This window comes from Lathyrus oleraceus, chromosome 4 (assembly GCF_024323335.1).
Source record: "Lathyrus oleraceus cultivar Zhongwan6 chromosome 4, CAAS_Psat_ZW6_1.0, whole genome shotgun sequence".
NCBI classification, from domain to species: Eukaryota; Viridiplantae; Streptophyta; class Magnoliopsida; order Fabales; family Fabaceae; genus Lathyrus; species Lathyrus oleraceus.
This window is the reverse complement of record NC_066582.1, coordinates 296082040-296101308: the sequence shown is the minus strand read 5'-3', so window position 1 is coordinate 296101308 and position 19269 is coordinate 296082040.

Sequence of the window (19269 nt, the reverse complement as noted above, 5' to 3'; positions counted from 1 at the left end):
GGTCCGGTAAGTTGCTGGGGTTTATTGTAAGCGAAAGAGGAATCGAGGTTGATCCTGCCAAAGTAAAAACGATACAAGAAATGCCTGAACCGAGAACAGAGAAGGAGGTTCGTGGTTTCTTAGGTAGATTGAACTACATTTCACGGTTCATATCTCATCTAACAACCACGTGTGAACCCATATTCAAGTTGTTGAGAAAAGATCAAACGGTCAGGTGGAATGATGATTGCCAAGCGGCATTTGAAAAAATAAAAGAATATTTGCAGGAGCCTCCGATTCTGATGCCTCCTGTGGAGGGACGACCGTTAATCCTGTACTTGACAGTCCTCGAGGGGTCTATGGGGTGTGTACTGGGACAGCATGACGAGTCTGGTCAAAAAGAGCATGCAATTTACTACCTTAGCAAAAAGTTTACCGACTGTGAAACAAGATATTCACTGCTCGAGAAAACTTGTTGTGCTTTGGCATGGGCTGCTCGCCGACTGAGACAGTATATGCTGGTTCATACCACTTTGTTGATTTCCAAGATGGATCCAATCAAGTATATATTTGAGAAGCCAGCATTGACCGAACGGGTTGCAAGATGGCAAATGATTTTGACTGAATACGATATCCAGTACACTTCCCAAAAAGCAATAAAGGGAAGTGTATTGTCTGATTACCGCGCCCAACAACCCATTGAGGATTATCAACCAATGAAGTTTGAGTTCCCTGATGAGGACATCATGTTTCTCAAATCGAAAGATTATGAGGAACCGGTCCTGGAGGAGGGGCCTGACCCTGAGTCCGAATGGATTCTGATGTTTGATGGGGCCGTTAACGTGAATGGTAGCGGAGTTGGTGCTGTTTTGGTTACGCCGAAGGGATCCCACATTCCTTTTAATGCCCGGCTAACATTTGAATGCACCAACGATGTGGCTGAATACGAAGCTTGTATCTTGGGGGTCGAAGAGGCGATTGATTTACGGATCAAGAACCTTGTTATTTATGGAGATTCAGCTTTGGTTGTGAACCAGGTTAACGGGAAGTGGTATACGCATCAATCTCACTTAATTCCATATCGGGATTATACAAGGAGGTTGTTGACGTTTTTCACCAAGGTGGAATTACACCATGTGCCGAGGGAAGAAAATCCTTTAGCAGATGCTTTGGCTACTCTGGCCGCCTTGATTAAAGTGCAGTGGTGGAATCAATTCCCTAGTGTTGAGGTGGGACGACTGGATAGACCGGCTTATGTGTTTGCTGTTGAAGCAGCGCCTGATGATGAAAAGCCGTGGTATTATGACATCAAGTGTTATCTGGAAACCCAAGAGTATCCCGAGGGAGCGTCTAGAAAGGACCGAAAGACTCTGAGGAGGTTGGCCATGACGTTCTATCTGAACAAAGATGGGGTTTTGTACAAGAGGAATTTTGATTGGGTTTTGCTCAGATGTGTCGATGACAAAGAAGCAAGCCAATTGATGAAAGAAGTGCACGAGGGGTTGTTTGGTACCCACGCCAGTGGGAATGCGATGGTGAAAAAGTTGTTAAGAGTTGGATATTACTGGATGACAATGGAGGCTCAGTGTTTCAACTTCGTGCGGAGATGTCATAAATGCCAGATTTATGCTGACAAGGTGCATGTGCCTCCAAACCCGTTGAGTTTGATGTCATCTTCGTGGCTGTTTGCTATGTGGGGCATTAATATGATCGGAAAGATCGAACCTACGGCTTCGAATGGGCACCAGTTCATATTAGTGGCTATTGACTACTTCACCAAGTGGGTGGAAGCGGCCTCTTATGCAAACGTGACGAAACAGGTCGTGGCCAGGTTCCTAAAAAGAGACATCATTTGCAGATATGGGGTTCCTGAAAGAATCATTACTGATAATGGTTCTAATCTCAACAACAAGATGATGGCAGAACTGTGCCGGGAGTTCAAAATCGAGCATCACAACTCTTCTCCTTATCGTCCAAAGATGAATGGGGCGGTCGAGGCGGCTAATAAGAATATTAAGAAGATTGTGCAGAAAATGGTCGTGACTTATAAGGATTGGCACGAGATGTTGCCGTTTGCATTGCATGGGTATCGAACCTCGGTGCGTACGTCTACTGGGGCAACGCCTTTCTCGCTTGTGTATGGGATGGAAGCCGTGCTACCGGTTGAGGTCCAGATTCCGTCATTGAGAGTCCTGATGGATGTGAAATTAGAAGAGACTGAGTGGATAAGGACTCGGTATGAAGAGTTAAGCTTGATTAAGGAAAAGAGGCTGGCAGCTATTTGTCATGGGCAATTGTACCAGCAGCGAATGAAGCGTGCTTTTGACCGAAAGGTGCGACCTCGTGTGTACCATGTCGGAGATATGATGTTGAAAAGGATCCTTCCTCCTCAGAACGATCGTCGGGGCAAGTGGACACCCAATTATGAGGGTCCATTCGTGGTCAAGAAGGTTTTCTCTGGCGGAGCCTTGTTGTTAACGACCATGGATGGCGAGGATTTTCCATCCCCTGTGAATGCAGACGCAGTTAAAAAATACTTCGTATAAGAGACCCGCTGGACGGAAAGAATAAAATAGTTCAGGCAAAAATGGGCATCCCGACGAACAAAAAAAAACAAAAATTTGAAAAAAGGTTCGGGCAAAAATTAGGGATAAAAAGAGAAAAAACTGTACACCCGGCAAGTCGAAAACCCCACAAGGGAAACTTGGGCAAAAAAGGGTATCCCGGTGGACTGAAAACCCGAAAGGGCGGTCCAGGCAAAAGAGGGAATGAAACGAACAACTCCGTCTAGCATGATCGTTTGTACTTTGGATATGACCATGGATAATCTGAAAGCGGAGATCGGTCGGAAGCGCCTTGTTTCGGAAGGCAGAAAGTGCGAAGAGTCTTGAGGACATATGGGTTGTAACCGGGTTGAAACTCGATGAGATCGCGGGTTCACATTTCCATTAGGATAGATTTTCCTTTTGTGCGCAATTACCTCTTTTCAGGGATTGCTTCTTGTGTACTGCTCAGTTACGAGCCACCTTTTTCAATCAATAAAAAACATATTCAGTCAAATAATTTTGCTTTTGTTTTCATTACCGCTTTGATTGCAAAAACATCCGTTTTATTTTGATAAAGAATCTTTGCGTTTTGAGACGTAGGGGTCCCTTCCAATGCATGCTTGTAGGATTGAAAACCTGAAATCTTATTCGGAAGGTTGAGTGACCTGGGTGTTGAAATTTTGGCACGCTTGGGGCACGTTTTATCTAACGATCTCTTTTGCAGGTGCTGTTGGTTATTTTCACTCACTTGCAGGTTACGGTATGAAGCGTTTTTGACAAAAGATTTCTTTGAAGTCCAATCAGGGACGAGGAGTTGAGGAATGGTGTAAAGACGGCGAAAGAATTGCGACGATCCTAGAGGGTTAATCAAGAAGACTCTTCAAAGTCTGAAAAAGTGGAAAGTTGACACTGTAGTTAGATGGTGAATGCCAGTGTTCGACGAGTCGACAGGTGTTCCGTGTCAAATATTCCGTTTTTCCCCAGCAGGTCTGAAGATTGCTGTTTCCCCGGAAGGGGTGTGTGTTGGAAGTTTTCCCCATCAAAGTCCCCAAGCGGATCGAGTTCAGTGGAGGTCATCCCCAGTAAGGATTGTCCTTTCCCCAGCAGCAGTGTTATCCCAAGCAGGGTTAAAGATTGGAGTGCTATCGGGTTCCTCAGCAGGACTGCCCGTGTTGCCCCTGAGGGGGATACTTTTTATGCATTCATCATTTAGAAAATCATATTGCATTGCATCCTCCCAAATTGCGTAGCATTTCTATGGTTATGGAGCATTACGCCATTGAGATATTCATACATTGGCATTGTAAGCATAAACTAGTCTCAAGCCGTGGTTACCGTTTGAGAATTGGTTTAGCTGGTTGGTGAAGATGTTACTCTGAGGAGTTCGACATCGTGATTATGAATCAACAATATTCCCCAGTAGCGCGATATTGGAGGAAAAATTTCCGTCGTTCGGAGATGGGAGTGAAGATTGGAGAACGTTACACGATCAACGCGGAGATCGGGGTCCATCAGGAGAAAAGGAGACGCAGAGTGTCTTCTGGAGAATGGGGTTCAAATGGAGAACAGGGTTCATTGTTTGGCAGTAAAAGCAAAGAAGTTTTCGGGGGTTCAAGAAAAGCAAAAATAATAATAATAATAATAACTAAGAGAAAATCCCCAGCAGAAAGGGCATTCAGGCCAATTTTTCGGTATTCAGACCGAAGTGGCATTCAGGCCAATTTTTCGGTACTCAGACCGAAGTGGCATTCAGGCCAGTTTTTCCGGTATTCAGACCGAAGTGGCATTCAGGACAATTTTCTGGTATTCAGACCGAAGTGGCATTCAGACCAGTTTTTCCGGTATTCAGACCGATGTGGCATTCAGGCCAGTCTCTCGGTGCCCAGACCGATATTAATAATCTCATATCTTCTGATGCTCAGATCGAGGTCATTTCCAGTATTCAGACTGATAAGTGGCATTCAGGCCAATTTTCCGGTATTCAGACCGAAGTGGCATTCAGGCCAGTTTTTCCGGTATTCAGACCGAAGTGGCATTCAGGCCAGTCTCTCGGTGTTCAGACCGATATTAATAATCTCATATCTTCCGATGCTCAGATCGAAGTCATTTCCAGTATTCAGACTGATGAGCGGCATTCAGGCCATGGTTATTCTTGTGTTACCATTTATTTTGGTATCCAGGTCAACATTCTTTTCGGTATTCAGACCGACTCTCACCGTACCAGACGGATTCTTCTTTCAAGACTACCTCTTTGCCGATTCTGACAGGCATTGTTACTTAATTCCCAGCGGAGCGTAAGTTGTTCGTTTGTTCTTGGTATTCAACCACTCTTCACCTTGATCATCTGGAAAGCCGGGGCTGTTCATATCGACAGGTTCACAGTGGATTGAATAGGGGCAGCTGTAACACCTCAAAATTTGCCCTCCTCTTCTTGAGACTAGTTTGACACATTGCATTTCATATTTTAGGGCATTAGGCATTGCATTTTGCATCTCATGTGAAATGAGAAGGTCATCCTCCAAGGTCTTTTCAAAAGATGGAAAAGTTACATGATTCAAGCCTGAGGGTTTCTATGAATTGATGATCAACCATCTGAGGGCATGGGCTTCAGTTAGGGTTTCTTGATTCTTCAAAGGTCTTGAGTATCATATTGTTTGCAAGGATATATTACCATCATCATGGTTCTATCATCATCAAGGGTTTCATAGTTCATTCTCAAGTTCCTTTGGATTAGGGTTGTGACCTCTGGTCAACCCTAATCAATGCCATTCTTCCAATCAGGGCTTCTCAAAGAGATGAGGTATTTTCTTGGGATGAGGATCACATGATTGTTATGAAGAGATTACATGATCCAGGGTTTCATTTTTGAGCAATTTCCCCAAGTGGTAGAGGCTTAAGTGGATCAAGGCATTTCTAGGTCATCTAAAGACCAAAAAGTCAACTGTGCAGTCAACTGAGGGCTATGAGGTGGGGAAATGAGTTGAGACACCTCAATCATGTTCAAAAGAGGTCCATTCGTCATTCTAAACATGTACCTTGAAGATTCAAAAGTCATGGCAAAAGTTACTAAAAATGGAAAGTGACCTGTAATTCAAAGTTTCCAAATTTGACAAGTTTTTGGTCCACATTCAACTTAACTTTTCAAGAGCAAACAAGTTTCTAATGGATTTTTGGTGAACACTAAAGTTGTATATCTTTGTCTCCCCTTTCTAAAAAGCCCTAATTCATGTCCATATGATGAATGGTTAAGGAGTTATGGTCATTTGATCACAAGGTGTGCATGGAAATTCTAAGTGGCATAACTTTTGATACAATGCTCCAAATTGGCCCATTCTTTTTGCAAAGTGCTTCTAATGTTCAAGACTTCTCAAATTTGTTTTTGCCATGCATGGGAAAAGTGTGTATGTCCATTATTTCACACATGTTCATTTTGGAGGGAATTTCCATAATTCAAATTTGGCTTATGATACAAGCAAATTAACATTTCAAGCATGACCATTGGATGATTTTAAGTGAATTGAAGCCTTTGCATGGGACTGTACACGTGTAGCATGGCCATGATAACTCATTATTCATTTTTTGCAAAGTGCTTCATAACTCCTTAATCTTGCTTAACCAATGCAAAGTGTGATTAGCAATGTCATTAGCATGGGATATAAAAGCTGAAACCCTAATTGTAACTGCCATAACAGAATTTTCAGATCAAAATTCAAGAATTCCCTCCATTTTTCTCTCTCTTCAAAACTTGAATTTCTCCACAAAAACTCCAAATCTCTTTGCATATTCTTGATCATGGAGCTTCACTGAGCAAGATCCATCCATTACTTGAAGCAATTGAGCCAGAAATCGTGCAATTCAAGAACACTCACATGTTAATGGAAGTTTGAAATTGAGGAAGATTAAGGAGTTTTCAACGGTTGATCCTTGCTTAAAGCTTCATAGGAGGTATAGAGGAGAAAATCTGGAGCTTGTGAACACTTGAGAGCACGATTTCAGCAACCTTCATTTCAAGTAAGTTGAAAATCGATCCTCTCCTTTTGCTGTTTTCTTGTTATAATTGTGTAGATCTCACTGTATGGAGCATGTAGATGTATTTAGAATTGAAAATGATTGAGAAATGATCATGTATGATGAACTTCAATTTTAGATCTGAATAATGTTTCTCTTCGATCCATGAAATATAGGAAGAATTAGGATGAATGAACATGATATTTGGAATGTGCATTGCAAGAGCTTTCGAGTGGTGTATAATTTATGCATTTCTGGAAAAATTCGTGTTGAACTTTGCCGGAGCTAGCGGGGGAATACGACCGGAGCTATAGCTTCGGCGTCTGGTTTTGTTTAGGGTTTGTCCACTGTGGCTTCCATGTGGCCTGTTGCGTGTCTGTTTGATTGGTCCTGATTGCTTTGATCGTGCCTTGTGTGCGTTGAATGCTAAGTGTGTTGGTGATGTCATTTAATGAAACGCATCGTTTCATCTTGCTTGCGTGTTTGCCTTGCTGTGTGCTGATGTGTTGCTCGCGTGTGTGTATGATTGGATGTTATTTGTTTGACTTGCCACGCATGCCTTTGACTGGTGATTAGGATGCTGATGTATTTTAATGAAACGGTGCACTTTGAGCGTTTAAATATGGAGCGTTTGATCATGATTTCGTGCCTCATCGTGTGGCTCACGTATTTTCTGATTTAATTTCAAATATCATTTCCCTCCATATTTTCCATGTATTTCCCTTTATTTTGTTCATCTTAGAAAAATCATAAAAAATAGCAAAATGATCCAAATTAACTCCAATTGTTTTTCCTAGTTTTGTATGAATGTCTAGTTTTTTATGGTATTATTTTCATGAATTGTTGTTTGCTGGATTTTTATTTGTGAATTTTTGATTGAACATTGTGCTAATTTGACATGTTGTGATCAATTCTTTGTGAAATTCTATATGTTGAGCTTCTTGATCCAATTTTTTGTGTGCTTAATGTTCATACCTGATGTGAATTGTTTATAATTGGTTTGGAATTTTTCTCATATGTTATCATTGTTTTTGACACATAGGGAAAAATGTGACAATTTGTGTCACACTTTTGACATTGGATTGTTGCATTTTTGATCATCTATCATTTGAACTTTTCTGGATTTGATTTTTTGCATGATGATTATCCATGGCATGAGAAACTCATATAAAAAATCTCAAAGCCTTTGCATACATTTCTGTTTTGATTTGAATTTTCTAAGTTAGGAGTCCATTTTATGCACATTTGTTTGTCATTGCATTACATGAGCCATTTGAGATACTTGCTTATTGATTAGATGCTGGTCCTTTTGAGGACATTTTATTGATTGTTTGAATGTGCATTGTGTAAAATATTGGGTTCTGTTTTGATCATTTGGTTTGGTTTTGAACTTAGTCTTTGTACTAGTGTTTTGTACATGAACTAACCTTGACTTCTGTTTCAGGTTTGGACATTTAGCATTGATGGTTGGTTTGGTCTCACTTTGTGAGATGCAAATGATTTGAATTATAACTTTTGTTTGTTTTTTAGGGTTCTAAGTGATAGGCTTGAGCTCATTTGAGTGCTTGAGCATTGTTCATTGAGTTGTGTACAGTTGGATGGTTTCACTGTTTGTTTTCTAATTTTATGTCTGAAATACTAACTGGTTAGCCTTTGTACAGGTACCTTAGTTGCTTGCTTTTAGCTCTTGCTTGAGCTTTGGATTGTGGTTGACACACCACTTAGGTAGTTATCTTCTTACTTCATGTAGTCTGGAAGTCCTGTCACCTTTTTGGCAGGCATTTTGCTGGCAAGTCCTCCTTCAGAGGCTCTGTTTGTGTTTGTTTACATTTGTGCCAAAGACCTCCAAGATGAGGCATGTGAAATTTGATAAGACCTCCAAGAGTTGAGGCAATTGACGGATAAAAGGGATTAGTAGCCAATCCCCCGTTATTCAGTGAGTCGTTCTTTGTCCAGTGTCTGTCAAGTGGAATAGGATCCCACTTTCTAGATCCCCACGCTTTCTTTGTCATGAGCTCACCCAGGCCAGGGTTAAGAGCATGAAGTCTCATCCTCATTACCATTTTAATCTGCTCACCCTGACGTTCAATGTTAGTGGTTAAGAGCTACAACTTACCCTTTTACAGTTTGGCTTGTTTGTCGAGGTTGATATGACCCCTCTTGACTAAAGCCTACCCATTGTTTGGGCCTCTTGCATGGATATAGTGTGTGATGCTTGTTCACTTGTGCTAGTGTGTTTATTTGCTTTCCTTTTCTCATCTCCATTTCTGTAGGAGTTGTATGATTGATTTCTGAGGATGTAGGATTCTTGTTAGAGACCTCAATTTAGGGATTGTTGATTGCATGACGACTATTAGGCTCGAGTCTTAGTCTCCTGTAAGACCCCAATTTTGTCCCTAAGATCCCTCATGGCATCATAGCATTGCATTGCATTGCCTCAAGGATCATTTGAGCATCTTGGCTTCCTTTCCCTTTGGGCTGGGATCTCTTGTGAGTGGTTTGAGATCACCAGGCATGCTTGAATTGTATATCATTGCTTTTCTTGTTTTAATCACTAACCAAAAGCACAAAAATATGTCATTAACCTTTTTGTTTGTAGCTGAAGCAATCATCAGGTCAAGAGCTTCAAGGAATTCCTTTGTGCAAGAGATGAGGTATTTTCTTGAGATGACGATCACATGATCATTATATGGAGCTTATATGAGCTAGGGTTTCATTTTGAAGCAATTTCCTCAAGTGATAAAGGCCAAAGCTAATCAAAGCATGTCAAGGTCATCTGAGGACCAAAAAGGTCAACTGTGCAGTCAACTGAGGGCTTTGAGGTGGGGAAATGAAGTGAGACACCTCAATCATGTTCAAACAAGGTCTATTTGTCATTCTAAACATCTATCTTGAAGATTCAAAAGTCATGTCAAAAGTTACTAAAAATGGAAAGTGACCTGTAATTCAAAGTTTCCAAATTTGGCAAGTTTTTGGTCCACATTCAACTTGACTTTTCAACATCAAAGAAGTTTCGAATGGATTTTTGGTGAACATGAAAGTTGTAGATCTTTGTCTCCCCTTTCCAAAAAGTCCTAATTCATGTCCATAGGATGATTAGTTGAGAAGTTATGGCCAAATGATCACAAAGTATACATGGAAATTCAAAATGGCCTAACTTTTGATACAAAGCTCCAATTTGGTCCATTCTTTTTGCAAAATACTCCTCATGACCAATACTTCTCAAAACAAGCCTTACCATGCATGAGAGAGGCTTGTATGCCCATTATTTCACATGTGGTCATTTTGGAGGGAAGTTTCATAATTTAAATTTGGCTTATGATACAAGCAAATTACCAATCCCATGATGATCCTTGGTTGCTTTTAAGTGAAATCAAACCCTTGCATGAGCATGTACACGTGGATATTGGCTATGCTAAGCTCATTTGCATTTTTGCACTTCACTTCAAATCTCACTAATCATGTTTAACCAATGCCTAATTGGATTTTCAGTGTCATTAGCAGGCCATATAAAAGCCAAACCCTAATCTCAATTGCTCATAACAGAAGTTCAGATCTAGAATTTCAAAATTTCCCTCCATTTTTCTCTCTCTTCGAAATTCAATTTTCTTCACACAAACACCAAATCTCTTTGCATATTCTTGCTCCTGGTGTAATTCTGAGCAAGAATCATCATCTGGATTGGACAATTGAGCTGGATTTCGAGCAGATCAAGTGCATGAACATGGCAATGGATTTCTGAAATTGAAGTGGATCTAGGTGTTTTCAATTGATTCTCTTTGCACAAAGCTTCAAGGCAAGGTTAAAGAAGAAGATCTGGAGCTTTTGGACACTTGAGAGCTTGATTTCAGAGAACTGCAATTCCAAGTAGGTTGAAATCGATCATCTCCTTTTGCTATTTTCTTGATATGAATGTGTAGATCTCATTGTGTAGGTCATGTAGATATGTTTAGATCTTGATTTGGTTGAGAAATGAACATGTATGATGAACTGGAATTTTAGATCTCAATTATGTTTCTCTTCGATCCATGGAATTTAGGAAGAATTAGGATCAATGGATTATGGATTTGGATTGTGCATGAGAGAGTGGTTCGAATGATGTATGGTTTGTAGAATTCTGGAAATTTTGTTGGAGCTCCGCCGTGGAGTTGGCCGGAGAAGACGACCGGAGCTACAGCTCCGGCGTCTGGTTCATGTTAGGGTTTTTGCCATGTGTACGCCACGTTTGTGCTTGCTTGTCTGTTTAATTGGCCATGATTCCATTGACCGTGCCATGTGTTGCGTTGAATGATGAGTGTGCGTGCCAAATAGATTAATGAAACGCTGTGTTTCATCTTGCCTCGTTGTCTGCTGATTGTGTTGCTTGCGTGTGTTATTGATTGGTTCTCATTGCTTTGACTGCTTGCGTATGTGTTTGACTTGCTTAGTGTGCATGCCACCGTGTATTAGTAAAACTGTGCGTTTTGATGTTAAATTCTGGACCGTGGATTGCTTTTTCGCGCTTCATCCAATGGCTGTGGTTTATTCTGGATTTAATTCAAATATTATTTTCCCTCCATTTCTTTTTAATATTTCATATTATTTTGCTCATCTTTGAAAAATCATTAAAAATTGAAAAATGCTCCAAATTAACTCCAGTTTTTTTCATAGTTTTGTTTTAATGCCTAGTTATTTATAGGATTATTTTCATGAACTGTTGTTTGCTGGATTTTTATTTGTGCATTTTTGATGGAACATTGTGCTATTTTGACATGTTTTGATCAATGCTTTGTGAAATCCTTATCTTTGATCCAATTGATCTGATTTTTTGTATGCTTGATCTTCATTCATGATATGATTTTTGGTAATTGGTTTGGAATTTTTCTCATATGCTATCACTTTTTTTGACACATGGATATAATGTGACAATTTGTGTCACATTTTGGACATTCAATTTGTGCATTTTTGTTCACCTATCATTTGAACCTTTCTGGATTTGATTTTTTGCACATTGTTTGTTCATGACATGAGAAACATGCATAAAAAATTTCAAGGTCATTGCATGCTTTTCTGTTTTGATTTGGATATTCTAATTTGGATGTCCATTTTGTGCTCATTTGTTGGTCTTTGCATAGCATGAGCCATTTGATGCCTTTGCTTTTTGAATTGATGCTGGTCCTTTTGAGGAAATTTTGTGACATGTTTGAATGTGCTTTGTGCAAAAGATTGACTTCTGTTTTAATCATTTGGTTTGGTTTTGAACTTAGTCTTTGTACTAGTGTTTTGTACATGAACTAACCTTGACTTGTGTTTCAGGTTTGGACATTTAGCATTGATGGTTGGTTTGGTCTCACTTTGTGAGATGCAAATGATTTGAATTCTAACTTTTGTTTGTTTTGTAGGGTTCTAAGTGATAGGCTTGAGCTCATTTGAGTGCTTGAGCATTGTTCATTGAGTTGTGTACAGTTGGATGGTTTCACTGTTTGTTTTCTGATTTTATGTCTGAAGTACTAACTGGTTAGCCTTTTGTACAGGTGCTTTAGTTGCTTGCTTTTAGCTCTTGCTTGAGCTTTGGATTATGGTTGATACACCACTTAGGTAGCTATTCTCTTACTTCATGTAGTCTGGAAGTCCTGTCACATTTTTGGCAGGCATTTGGCTGGAAGTCCTCCTTAAGAGGCTTTGTTTGTGTTTGTTTACAGATTGTGCCAAAGACCTCCAAGTTGAGGCATGTGCTACTTGATAACTCCTCCTAAGTGGAGAGGCAATTGACGGATAAAAGGGATTAGCAATCAATCTCCCGTTATTCAGTGAGTCGTTCTTTATGCTCGCACTACGTGCTGATGCTTCTGAACAAGTACCCAAGATCTTTGTCCAGTGTCTGTCAAGTGGAATAGGATCCCTCTTTCTGGATCCCCACGCTTCCTTTATCATAAGCTCACCCAGGCCAGGGTTAAGAGCATGAGGTCTCATCCTCATTTCCATTTTTGATCAGCTTCACCCTAACTCTCAATGTTAGTGGTTAAGAGCTACAAATTACACTTGTACAGTTTGACTTGTTTGTCGAGGTTGATATGACCCCTCTTGACTAAAGCCCGCCCATTTGTTGAGCCTCTTGTATGTATATAGTGTGTGATGCATTGTTTGCTTCATTGCTTTTGATGTGTTTGCTTTTGATGTTTGTTTATTGTTAGGAGTCAAATATAAGTCCATATATTGGCATTCTGTTTCCTGTTTGTGGTTGGGAGTCGGATCTAAGTCCATATATTGGCATTCTGTTTCCTTTTTGTTGTTAGGAGTCGGATGTAAGTCCATATATTGGCATTTTGTTTCCTTTTTGTGGTTGGGAGTTGGATGTAAGTCCATTTATTGGCATTCTGTTTCCTTTTATTTGTGGATCTCTATTGAGACTTGGTGTTTGCTTGTACTTTGAGCTTGCTTATTCCAAAGGAACTTACTTGGATCATCTCTATGATCTCAAGAGAGGAACTCCTAATATGGTTTCATTGTTTATCCCTCACCTTGTTGATTTCCTTTATCTCCATCCTAACCCAAACCAAAAAACTTTTGTGCAAACATTTGACTTGTTTTCAACATTAGAAACCTAAGCCTTATGCTTTTGATTTTCAAACTTTCTTTTCATAATACTCTTTTTGAATTGAATCTTTAAGTCAACTTTGACCATTTTGTATATACTTCTAATTGGTTAATATAACCCACTCAAATGTTCTTTTGTGGTGCCATATGTCCACTTCTTAATCAAATTTTCCATAACCTTTAGCTGTTAGGTTTGAGTTATCTTTGTGGTAGATATAATACTCACCTTTGTCCTTAGTGATGGACAATAAGTCTTCCATGCTTATTATAGGGTTAACCCCTCACTAGCATGTTGAAGCTATCCTCACATGGTGGACTTGTGGTTTTTCAGGTTGAGTTTTCTCCCTTTGATAACAAAAGACCTTAAGGCTTTTGGACCAATCAATCCACTCATTTATTTTGAGATTTTTTACCCGAACTACGAGGTTTTGATCCTAATCTTTTTATAAGAGGGTACGTAGGCAATGGGTTTATCCATCCAAACACAAAATGTAAATAAACTTGTATATTCTTTTCTCATCTCTTCAATCATGTTTGCACAAAAAATTTCATAAAACAATAACCTTTTGCAACAAGTGTGAAAAGGGCTCCCTGGGAGTACCTAGGATGTTTTGGGTGCCTAACACCTTCCCATTACATAACCAACCCCTTTACCCAGATCTCTGTTTCTTTTACTAGTTTTGTTTGTAAAACTTTTTAGGTTTTTGTTCGCTTTCTAACCATTCCTTTGGATAAATAGAAGTGCGGTGACGACTTGACTTTGTATGATTTACCTTGGATTTAGTCAATATCTCCAATGGTAACGAATACACCGCTACAGAAAAGTGGCGACTCTGCTGGGGAAGGAAAATATTCCTGGTGGGTTTTGCCAACTTTTCACCCTTGTTGTATTATATTGTTTATGACATATTTTTGTGCAATTTGGGATTACTGTATTGTTTGTAATGATTGAATTGTTTGATATATCAATTGCTTGTTTGCTTGGTGATCTTTGTGAGATGAGTTCTATACCCGAACTCGAGTGCACTTAGGATAGGAGAATGGCATAGTCTTGTCGACTTGTGTGGAGTTATTCCTTAGCAAGTTGACTTGCGAGTCCATTCACTTGGTGGAGGTCATGTTGGGATCAATAATGTCACACAAGTAAGTTGTGGTTAGACATTACTCTTTCCAATATAGACCTTAGAAGCCAAGGACCTTAGTTTACCAAGCCCATCTTGGCCTATTTTTAGGACGTAGTGCGGAAGTCGTTCAAATGTAAGATTTGATACGATTATTATGCGATACTACACTCATAAGAGTCTCTCTTGAGGATATTTTTGGAATACGAGTAGTCGTTTCTCCGATAATATCTACAAGATGGGATGATGACTATGGGAACCTCTGATAGAACATGTCTGGCAGGTTTAAACCCTAGTACACTCCCTTTGGGTGGTTCTTAACCGAGACTCCATGCTCGTGACTCGCAACAAACCCTTGATTCATGGTTGATCCGTTCATATATCCTTAATATCAATGGAACTTGGGTGTTGATAAGGTGTAAACCATAATCCACCAAAATGGATGATTGATATTAAGGATAATATGATCCATCCCATGACCTTTGTTTGGTGTGCTTTGCTTGATCCTTGAGTGTGATTGTTGCATTCATGCATTCATGCATCCATTTGCATCCATATCATCAATAAAAGAAAATTTTCAAGGAACTTAAGGGGTTTATTTGCAAAATTTTCAGATATGGAAAGGCAAAGAAGGAATACAAAGAAGTACAACTTCAGACAACCCGATCTGAAAGAGTTAAGGAATCTGGCATCCTATGTACTAGATCCCTTGGGTTTCAAAGCTCGTTTTGGGAAACTTCTTCCTCTTCTGACTACTCAGGTGGATGAAGGGTTGATGAGCGTGTTGGTGCAGTTTTATGATCCTCTGTACCGTTGCTTATCTTTTCCGGACTTTCAGCTGTTGCCTACCCTTGAGGAGTATGCCTATCTGGTGGGTATACCCATTCTGGATCAGGTGTCGTTCAGTGGCTTGGAGAGTATTCCTACTTCTCAAGAGATAGCTGACTTGTTGCACATAGATGAATCTCTGGTTGGTGCTCATATGACTACCAAAGGTGGAATTCAAGGTCTCCCTTCTGAGTTCCTCATTGCTCAAGCTACTGTTTATGGGAAGGCCATGAGTGAGGATGCCTTTGAAGCCATATTTGTAATTCTCATCTATGGGTTGGTATTGTTCCCCAACATCGACAAGTTTGTGGATGTGAACGCTATTAGGATCTTTTCTGCTCTTAATCCCGTTCCGACTCTGTTGGGTGATACCTATTTCTCTTTGCATATGAGGAATGCAAAGGGTGGTGGCGCTATTGTGTGTTGTTTGCCTCTGTTGTATAAGTGGTTTATTTCTCACTTACCTCAGACGCTCGCCTTCAAGGAGAACAAGGGATGTCTATGGTGGTCCACGAGACTCATGTCTCTTACTAATGATGATATCTCTTGGTATAACCGTGTATATGATGGTGTGCAGATTATTGACTCTTGTGGTGAATTCTCCAATGTACCTCTTCTTGGTACATGTGGTGGGATTAACTACAACCCTGTTTTGGCACGTTGTCAGCTTGGGTTCCCCCTAAAGGATAAACCTAATAACATTTCGTTAGAAGGTGTGTTCTTTCAGGAGGGTAAAGATCCCCAAGGCTTGAAAGGCAGAATGGTTCGCGCTTGGACCAAGGTGCATAAGAAAGGAAGGAAGGAGTTGGGTCATAAGAATTGCATTGCTATAGAGCCTTACACTGCTTGGGTAAGGAAGAGAGCATCTGAGTATCTCATGCCTTACGATTATCCGAGACCTACACCTATGGTTGTGGCTGGGCCTTCAACCCTCCCTAACCAAGGAGTAGAGGAGTTGAGAGACGAAGACCTATCACGTGCTTGGATTCGTGAAAGGGAAGAGTTGCTTCAGCAGATTAAGGAGAAAGATGCTATGATTGAGTTCCTCGAGCATCAGGTCATTGATGATCCGGATGATGCATGGACTTCTCTACTTCCTCAGTCTTCCAAGTTTTGGAAAAGGAGGTATGACCGACTCGCCAAAGAAAAAGCGGATATGGAAGCAGCTTATGAGAGGGAGGTGAAGAGGCTTCGTGCAACTTATCTTCCTGTGTCTCGAGCTTCTAGGGATCCATAGGATGATTATTTTCCTTTTCCCTTGTAAATGATTGACAATGCTGTACTTCTTTTCTCTGATATATTGGATGAGATATTTCCATATGCGATAAAATGCTTAATATTTCCAAAATTTGCAAATAAAACCCTAAAGTTCCTTTGAAAAAAAAAACAAATCATATGCACAAACATTGCATGCATCATTTGCATAAGCAGGTGTTATTCTCAGCTTCTGGTCTTGTGGTCTAACTCTGTGCTCTTCATTTATTTTGAAGACAAGCTGACTCACTGGTACTACACCAGAGCCAACTCTTCCAGATTGATGGATCATCTAGAGCAAGAGAACCGTGAACTCAAAGAGGAAGTCGCCAGACTGAGTGCTTTGATGGAATCGTTCTTGGCTGCCCAAAGCCAGTCTTCTCCGACGCCTTCAACTCCTCCCCAGAGGACAGTCATCTCTGAGATTGTTTCCTCAACTGTGCCTGCTGCCAGTGCACATTTTGCAACAGCCATGCCATCCGGGTTTCCGTGGGGAATGCCTCCCAACTTTATGCCTGAGATTCCTGCTCCGACTTTTGCTTCTATGCCGGCATCTAGCCCGATCCTTGTTGTTCCTCCTCCTGTCGTGCATACCATGCCTAGGGTAGACGACACCATCTATCATTCTGAGCCGTCTGAGGGCCCAGATGTTCATGAGAAGATGGATGCTATGAATGATCAATTTCTTGAGCTCCGCAAGGAATTGAAAAATCTTAGAGGAAAGGATCTCTTTGGCAAGTCTGTTGCCGAGTTATGTTTGGTTCCCGGTGTGAAGATTCTAGTGAAATTCAAGGTCCCTGACTTTGAAAAGTACAAGGGGAACACTTGCCCTCTCATCCACCTGGTCATGTATGCCAGGAAGATGTCAACTCAGACTGATAATGACCAGTTGCTCATCCATTACTTTCAGGACAGTCTGTCCGGTGCCGCACTGCGTTGGTATATGAGTTTGGACAGTGCGAACATCCGATCCTTCAATGACTTTGGCGAAGCCTTCGTCAAGCAATACAAATACAATGTGGATATGGCTCCCGATCGAGATCAGCTAAGGGCCATGTCCCAGAAGGATAAGGAAACGTTCAAAGAGTACGCCCAGAGGTGGCGAGAGTTGGCAGCTCAGATTGTGCCTCTGCTAGAATAGAAAGAAATGACCAAGATCTTTTTGAAGACCTTGAGTTCATTCTATTATGAGTGGATGATTGCTAGCGCTCCTTCTGACTTCACCGAGATGGTGAATATGGGGATGCGGTTAGAAGAAGGGGTTAGAGAAGGACGTCTGACCAAAGAAGAAGGCTCTTCTACCAAACGATATGGGGCTTTTGCGAAGAACAAAGATGGAGAGGCACATGCTGTGACCTCTGTTAGATACCCAAAAATGCTTATTTGAGCTATCAAATATGGGCATCTTTCACTCCATTTCCTTGCTAAAGTGTTCGAAACCACCTTTGTTTTAGATGAATTGCAATACAATGATAAACGATCTTGGTACCTTTGATTTGTGTGTTATTGTGCAGGAATTAGGCATGAAATAATAGAAAATGAAGGCACAAGAAAGTTGGCAAAGGGACCAAAAAAGGATGCATTCATCAGCTTGCTCGCTAGGCGAGGGCTGTGGCGAAGAGCTCGCTAGGCGAGCACCCAGCGAACAACTCCAGTATTTTACAGTAGCAAACATCAACAAACTCGCTAGGCGAGCAGCCAGCGAAGGTGGTAGCGAACACGTCTAGACTTGGTCAAAAGCGCAGCCAGCACTCACTCGCTAGGCGAGCCATCAGCGAGCTCCCAGCGAGCAATTCCAGTAGCAAAACCTCTTAAGCTCGCTGGAGCGAAGGTTGAAGCGTGGGCTTCGCCTAGCGAAGGTTTTGTTCGCCTAGCGAACATGCAAATATGGCAAAGGATATTTCTTTGGGCGCAGGTGCCTCAGGTGCCTCATTTTGGGGCTCGCTAGGCGAGTCATTCTGCTCGCCTAGCGAGCATGACAACTCAGTAGCAACACTATAAGTAGCAGGGGCTACTTTTTGGAACCAGACCTTACACTTCCATACTTTTGTACTTTTGAGATATTTTTCCAGCATTGCTCTAGAGATACTTTGTGACCTAGAAATCATTTCTCTTCATCTCTTAACAATCTTTCACAAAAAGAAGGTGGATTCCCATCCAATCTCGATTATTCGACTCGGATGTTGATCAACCTTCTTCCGAAACTTGTTGACCAAGCTACCATGAAAATGAGTAGCTAAGTTCTTCATTTTGTCAAGGTTAGATGTAGATGGTCATAAGCTTTGTGTGTATATGAGATGATCTTCATTTGTAGACTCTTTAATGATGAATATATGGTGAAAACTTTATTTTATTGAAAACTCTTTGTGTTGGTTTATGATCGAGAGATGTTTACCAACTCTTTACCTAGGTTTTCATCCAATCTTATTTGTTAGCTAGAGATAGTAATGAATGATTTTGTTCACCATAAGGTTGAACCAAAAAGTTGTCATTTTGATAGATTGTGTTAGAGATAAACAATGGATCAAAATGGGAAAACTCACAATGTGTGTTAGAGATAAACACATTGGGAGGACTTTGTGAAATAGTTTATCATCTAAAGAAGTTTATAAGTTTTGTTGATCGAACATATACATGCAAAGTGATCATCGAACCCTAACTTTGGCAATATTTCTCAAATATTAAAACCAAATCTTTTACCGCATTTTCTCACACTTTTATGCAAGATACCGTGACTAAAACCAAAACCCCCTTGTTACTACGAGTTAAGAATTGAAACAACTGTCGAACGGCGGCGATATCTCACAATCCCTGTGGAGACGATAACAAAAACCCGACACTTAAAAACACAATCAACAAAATGGCGCCGTTGCCGGGGATTGTGAATTGATATTGCGAGTATCGCAATAGTTGCTTAATTTTTAGCTTTCGAATTTTTGACTTGTGCTTGTAATTTG